We start from the raw sequence: 8,191 nt of genomic DNA, 5'->3' as shown, positions 1-8,191 counted from the left end.
TAGTTGTTTGGTGAAAATTGCTGATGAGACGGTATAATGGAATTCCAGGTTTATGATGACCAACCTGACATACCAGTAATAGAAAGCATTGTGGTACGGTCCCTCCCACATGTTTTTATACATCACAGTAATTATTAATTACATCTTATTTAAGCAAGCTGCTCACTCACGTCTCTTTAATATAAAGGAATATCCACAACCGAACGGTCACAGAAACAGTTGTTTGGGATTGTAATATCTCAGGAAGGATTAGTAGCAGTTTGTTCTACCTGTATGGGAGCAGCCTCATTGAGGCACACAAGGTAAGTCCAAACATTTTATAGTTCCCTAAATAAGATGCTGAGGAGATTTATATTTAAGTCTAGTTGTTGGATTTGTAGTGTACTTTACATAGTATTGGTTATCACTATTGGTTATACACTTTTAGCGTAATTTGTTTTGTGTGTACAAAGTGTACAAATGGATGATTGACATGTACTGTATGTATACTGTTATAAAGTTGATCTATCTATCTATCTGTCTGTGTATATGTGTGTGTATGTATATATATATATATATATATTATACATACACACACATACATACATACATTCATACGTATATATATATATATATATATATATATATAATACATAAGTTGTGATACTATCATGCTTAGATGGGTAACGTCTAATGTTTTCTACTCCGTGGTCTATACGGCATCTACCGGTGTACTCGTGCCTACAGAGTCAGTGCTGATAGTGACTGTACACATCCATGCTGTATCCTCCTAATACCTATATTGTGGGATTATTAGGCTAACAATACAAAAAAGTGTGAGTGCTGCATATGGTGTTTGGTATTTAGGTTTCTTTGTCGTAGATAGGATTTAGCAAGGTATTATAAAGACCTTTTGATGATTTCCAGAGAATTTTGTAAAGTAAGTAAAATTAATTAGTAAAAAAAAAGTGCAATCTTGTTTTAAAAACTAGTATTAAGTAACTATAAGGTTCTGGTTGCTTGTATGTTTATATACTGTATGTAGTTAAGATCAGTCTTCTGATTGAAAAAAGATCTGCTTACCCCCTTGTATGGAGTCTCTTTATCTCCATATCTGCGCTAATCATTGATGAGATAATCACAGAAGTCTTATAATATGGGTTAAAGATGTCGTAAGAAGAACGGAATGACTGAAATAGGAATGGAGAGGGTTAAACATCCATGGGCTGGGGATGACTCTCTGAGGACATGTGATTAGACATCCAATAGGGATGCAGGCTGACAGGATCTAGCTGGTTCATATTGCTGGGGAAGAGGAGGAGTTTCCTCTTTTTCTGATGTTTCCTGCCCTCCCTCCCGTTTTTTGTGGTAGTATGGGGTGGATAGTTGCGTTGGCTGATTGGCTGAAAAGAACGCCAGATTAATTGTTTTTTATGATTATCTAGATGTTTCTAATGATTATTGCAGGTTTGGTTGGTGCACTCACTTTTGTTGACTATAGGCATCTGCTGGATCACCTGGTCGGGGACAGCGACACCACCCGGATGGGTGGGTAGTTAAGGTATAAGGTGGAGTGGATACCGTTTGTTGTTTTAGGCTGACTTTTTTGAGTTAGGAACAGTCGTATGGGTTGAGGGTAGAGGTTAGCCGTTCTTTCTTGGCCACCACTAGTTAATCTTCATTCAGACATTTTTAGTTATAAGTTATTGAATAAATCTGCTAACAATTTCTGCCAAATCTAAGTCTCCGAGTCTATATTTTAGAGTTAAGAGTTAAGGGTTTATCGAATGCAGAGTTATCCATCAGCCTTATGATGTTTAAAGACATAAATCATTTATTAAATATAATTTATTAATAGTTACCGTATTTATTTGCACATTTAAATTAAAGATAATTTTTAGCACATGTAAAGTATTCAAATTTAGGTCACCCATGTGACTAGACATGTGACACAATGACTAGGAGCTATTAATGACTGCTCACATTTGCAACATTCATTGGCACAGAAGCAAAATTACATCCAGCCAACACTGGCGTTTTGTCAAGTCATATTGTCCTGTAATTACAGCTATGTCTGTGCACATGAAGGCATTACAAAGTGAAACATCATTATATACTGACAATGAGAAACATGGCTGGTGCACAGTATAGATCCTGTAATGTGCCAGGGCAAGTTTGAGCAAAATACAGTATACTGTCTGCCTGGCATCCATGGGTTACTGCTTTGTAACATCATTTTGATTTGGTTTACACTACAGAGGTATCACTTTCTGGCACAGCCCTGTTCCGTTGTTGTTAATAGCTGACCCAATGATACTACACAGTTATCTGATATGTGACACGAAAATGTCAATTATTGAAGGTTCATGTCACATTATGTTATATATAATGTAATAATAGGATCATTTCACCACTTCATCAGTTACCACATTTTACTTTGTATGAGTACCAGCTGTATGTGGTTCAGAATCCAGTTTGCAGTAGTGTCTTGGTGATAATAGGCATGGCCTGTACCTCTATCAGTGGAGGATGCTAGTAGGCACACATAACAGTCAGTGCTTCACGTATGGTATGACAAGAGATAAAGTAATGTTAAGGGGAAGTGTTGCTATATATTTCCATGTATTTAGGGTAATATTGTCACTGCTCAGAACATAAACTGTGTATATTAAATTATTACATGGGGTCTATTTATCAAATAATATTCTCTGACAACAGCCATTTTCAGGTGGTACCCTCAAATATTTAGTATACACCAAATGTACCACAGAGGGTACATATCTCTGAGATCTGCTGTGGTCCCTCCATTTCCAACATCAGCCCCTAGGGTTTCTATGTGGGCTACGAAGCTGTCAGATTTACCAAGCTCTGTAATGCAAGGTATTCCTGAGCTTGGCCCCTGATAGAATAATGCCATCTCCAGATGGCATTATCCTATAATGGGGAACTTCTCCGTCGACCTCTAGTGACGCATGCGCCAGCCGGCAGCCACGCATGAGCGTTGGCTGCTCTCAGCTCTTCTCCAGGACAGGTTCTTATTGTAGCCTGTCTCCTGGCAAGTGAAAATTAATAAATATGCATGAAAATATTAATTTTCATAAAAAATATTGATCACAACATCTGCAGTAAAAATACGGATTGTGGCCTATATGCCCCTTAAACTTATAGGCTTGCAGTGTTCTCATAATAATTTACACTGGAAAGTGGTCTGAAGTTTATATCATGTGGTATGAGTGTTATAATAATTACTGTAGGTGCAATAAAAGTATGCGGAGTAGTGATTCCTGGCATTAACACAGCCCAGGATCGAAGTTAGTTACAGCTTGCCACTATTCACCATTTATTCAATCTGCCAGTTCTGTACCAGGCTTAGACAGCCTGTTGCGCGTCAGCTGTTGTGGAACTACAAATTTCAGCAAATCCTAAATAATTTAAATGTTTAAACTTAAATAAAATAAGTCCAGCATCACATCGGTCCCATCCTTTGATGTCAATATAATTGTTTATTGCAGAGTAGGAAGCAGAGCTTAACCAACTGGCAGCATTGTGAATCAGAAAGGTGGAAAAGTATAGTACATAGAAGTCTAAATCAAGCTGTAGGTTTATGTTATTTGGTGTTACAATAAGTGGAAAGGTATTGTACGTATTGGTGGAGTATGACCAGTGTTAGCATTAAAAGTTCTGCTGGCTAGTGAAATTGTTAGACCCAAATTAAAAATTGTTTAATGGCTGACTGCAGTACTCTTATTACTTTACATAATACAATATAAAAGAAAAAGCCCAATGTTCTGACACAAATATAAATAAATGAGTAAGGAAACAGATGGTAGCCACTTGTTGGTTATAAACAGAGAATTGCAGGTCAAACCCCCCCATAATAAATGGGAATACATTTGGGCAGAGATTCACAAAATGTAAACAACTGTAGTCAGGTCATATAGTGAGGTTTATCTATTGTCCAATCTGTCCCTGTAACAACAAACACTGGGCCTGATTCAATTGGATGCTTCTAGGCAACCGCACTGCCCTGGCCCTACGCTCCCAAGAGCATCTGTCTCCTATCATCGCCATTTGCTGGCCTCGTCCGTAGTGCAGGAGAGCAGCTGCATTTAAATAGATCTCTGCATGTGCACAGCTCAGAACAGGTTGCAGTCTACGAGTGTGTAGGCCTCTACATACATGCAGTTTGCTAAATACTGCTCTGTCTGTCTCCATTCTAAATTGCATGCCACTCAGAATCAGGCCCATTGTGTCTAATAATGGAACACAGTATTAACATAACACAACAGTCATGCCTGCTCAGCGATCCAGCCATGAAAACAGTGTGCAGTGAGTGAAGCCTATTATAGTATGGTCCAGCAATTGAGCAGTTAGAGGAAACATATGGATAGTTATGGGGATGGTGTATTAACCGTGGATTGAATAGTAAGACGTTGGCAGGAATACCTTGAGGTGAGATGGAAACCATTTACTAAAGCTGTTTAGCATCCATGAGGGGTGCTGGACTGCAGTTTTCAATAGAAGTTACGCCATAATAATTTACATAAAAGCTCAGTAGAAAGACATGTTTTATATATGAAAGCTCATTTTGTGTTAAGTTTACCTTTAATGTGTTTATAGACATTTGTTCAATTGCAGCACACTGGGGTATATTTACTAAAGTGCGGGTTTTTAGAAGTGGAGATGTTACCCATAGCAACCAATCAGATTCTACTTAACATGTATCTAGCACCTTCTAGAAGATAATAGCTATAATATGATTGGTTGCTATGGGCAACATCTCCACTTCTAAAAACCAGCACTTTAGTAAATATACCCTACTGAGTTCACAGCCTGATATGATTACAGGTGGTTTATTTACTAAAGGTGGACTTTCATTGATATGTATCCATTTCAAATTGATGAAAATCTCTCTAAATCGATATTGTATTAAAGGGGTAAAAACACACATTTACAGTTAATTAATAACATAAAATGAATAACATAAAATTAATAACATAAAATCTCTGTTAATAAATGTATTTTTTAGCTTCAGAAACCCAACATCGATTTAGATTGAGTTCCAACTATTTAAAAGCTATGAAAATTGACCTTTAGTAAATATGCCCTCAGGTGTTTGTTTCTTACTCACAGCAGGGATGGTCATCGACCATCGATGATTCAAAATCATTGATTGTTTATGGTCGATGTAGAATACTTTTGCCATTGATGGGGAAGACCCAGATGGTTACCCTCCATCGATGGCAAGGCACAACCAATTTTTTTTTCATATATATAATGTGGTGTCGGGACATAAAGCATAGCTCTGGACCCCCAACACCTGCGAAGACCCACCCCATGTTCTGATTGGCCCACGGGCCAGTCAGTGACAGAACAGGAATGACCATTGGTTGTGGAAACCATCAACGGTCATCCACTGAATAGTTGGCAGACATCGATGTTTACTTGTCATATTGCCATCGATGGCAATCATCGATCGCAACCACACCGATGGCCATACCTGACTCACAGTGTGATGATGATGGAGATTCATCAGTAACAGAATGATACTACAGTCAGAAGAGAAACAGTGGTATAATGCAATAAATGGATGATAAAATGTCTTAATGGAGAAAACTCAAGTAGCTGGAACTGTATGTTATACTCGGTCATCTTCACTTCTTAGCAAAGTGTACATTTTTCATTTGCATCCAGGTAGTACTTTGCCTTCTTCATTCATTATTCCCAATAATCCGGCACAGGACACAAAACAGGGTCCATGTTGTTAGAAATACACTATTGCTGGCTGTTACCACTATGCTTACACTCACCCATTTACTCTAGCCCAGTGGTTTCCAACTCCAATCCTCAAGTGCCCTCAACAGCTCATGTTTTCAGGATTTTGTTTGTAGGAGGTTTGTAGAAATAGGTGGGATAATTACTGATTCACTAAACTAGATTAACTCACATGTGCATGATAAAAGAAATCCAGAAAACAGGACATGTTGGGAGTACTTGAGGATTGGAGTTGAAAACTGCTGCTGTACCCATTCCTACACCCATCTGCATGATACTACTTCCTTTTGGCACTACAAGGGGCAGGGGCGTATCTAGAGAGGAAGCGACCCATGTGCATGCTCCATCCTGGCCCCCTCGTCTCTAGCCGGCAGCGCCACAGCTCTGGGCACTAGGGTCACTATGATACCCTAGCACTGTTCCAGAGTCTGGTGTGCATGCGCAGGACTCTGGAAAATGGTATGGTGGCTATTTTCCTAGTGATTTTCCTACTGCCCATGTGCGAAACACCAGGAAAATGGCCACCGTGCCATTTTCCTGCTGACTTCTGCAGCGTTGCTGCTGCTGTCGATGTTGGACTATGGAGGGTAAATATTGAAAAAATGGGTGTGCAGTGTGGGCCCCTCTGGACCCAGGGGGCCTGTGTGCACCGATTATAAACACATAATAAACAGTGACAAGGGGTAGATTTGCTAAAGCTTCTAAAACAGACAAGTGGTGGTCTTGCCAATAGCAACCAATCAGATTCCAGCTATCATTTCTTGATTGCATTCTAGAGAATGAAAAACAGAGTCTGATTGGTTGCTATGGGCAAAATCACCACTTGTCTGTTTTAGTAGCTTTAGTAAATCTACCCCCAAGTCTCTGTAGCTCCTATGGTCTCAGCATTGCTATCTCCCTCTTGCTGTACACCCTCGTAATCACGACTCTCTCTACCGTTTGCCACCTGTCTACAACTCTTCCCTCATATGTTCTTGTTCTGGGCCCACAGTATTTAAGTGTGGGAGAGAAGTACTGTGTCCCAGGCAGATTCCTGATTATTGGGAATCTGTGTCTTCGCATGCACAGAATAAGCCTTGTGATCTCGCCCGCACGTTCCTTCTGCAGCGTTGAGGGGGTGGGGAGGCCTAAGTTCCCTGAAACCGGTGCGTGCCACCCCATTTTCTGGGAGGGGAAAGCCAAGGGTCTGCTTGTCACCACGCAGACTTCCTGGCCTTGCAGCCCCTGCTTCCGTCGGTCAGTTGAGTAAGCTGGAGCTTACTCAGCTGGCCATCTGTGTTGGTTGCAGTGCTGGGATGGCAACTACAAGTAGAAGGCGTCTCTTCTATTGAGCCATCTCTTGCATGGACCTCCTGAAGATCGGATGGAAATACAATGTTGCTGGCAAGCAGTATTGCATTTTTGTCTATCTCTGAATCAGGTCCTCTGTGTCAATCTACAATGTATTTTTATTTTTGAGTTATCGGTGTACCTTTTAGATGTTAGAAGTTTAGTAATATTTCAACATTGTTATGACTGACCCCGTGTAAAGCACTTATCCATCCATATGGCACTAGAGCCTAAGCACCTTGTCCTTTCCGTAATAAACCATGCAGCGTCACCAGCCAATGCTGTAGGCTTTTAGAAACTGCTGTTGGCAGAAATGTAGAAGATCTTTCTATATCTGTTTTACATGTATCATTGTAACAGTTTTTAAGAAGTAGACAATCATGGAAGTATATTTCTGCCATCATATGTTTTCTGTAATCCCAGCATATAAGCGCAGTACCAACAATTGTGAGAAAGAAGATTCATGGCAAAACAGCATAAGAGATCTGTTATATCTTTTACTGTATATTAATGAGAATTTGCTTCTTATAAAAAAAAAACTTCATGAATTGATTATATTGTGAATTATTAAATGGGTAAATGAGATGGTTATTATAAAAATAGGCAAATCAAGCAATGCTGTTGTCAGACCGCTGTGTACCATAAACAGGAGGGCATTATGAAGCACAATTTGTTTTTGCAAGTGTGTTCTCGGATGTCTTCCTCAGCACACTTCAAGGAACAAGCCTACTAGTCTGTAAGCCAGTAGTGTGCCCAGGATCGTAGACTGGTGTGAGAATATAAACAGGCACACTAAGCAACTGGTAATCATTAAAACAAGCATAAACCATCCCCACTTTACAGTCGCCCTTTTCACTACATTAAACCTTCCTGATTTTCTTGCAAAACACTGATATCGCATTATTTATGGCTTAAATGGAGATTGAGACTGGGATGTACTGAAGTCCGATTTTGGCGGCCGCGTGGGATGCTGGCCGAACTCAGATTTTTTTTTTAAGGGGGCAATCATGTACAAGGCTAAACCATTCCTTGCACATGATTGCCCCTTTAAAAAAAAGTCCAAGTTTGGCCGGCATCAGCCGCTGAACTGGGACTTCATTGCATCCCA

Source organism: Pseudophryne corroboree, chromosome 2 (assembly GCF_028390025.1).
Source record: "Pseudophryne corroboree isolate aPseCor3 chromosome 2, aPseCor3.hap2, whole genome shotgun sequence".
In the NCBI taxonomy this organism is placed as follows: Eukaryota; Metazoa; Chordata; class Amphibia; order Anura; family Myobatrachidae; genus Pseudophryne; species Pseudophryne corroboree.
Note: the sequence above shows the minus strand (reverse complement) of the source record.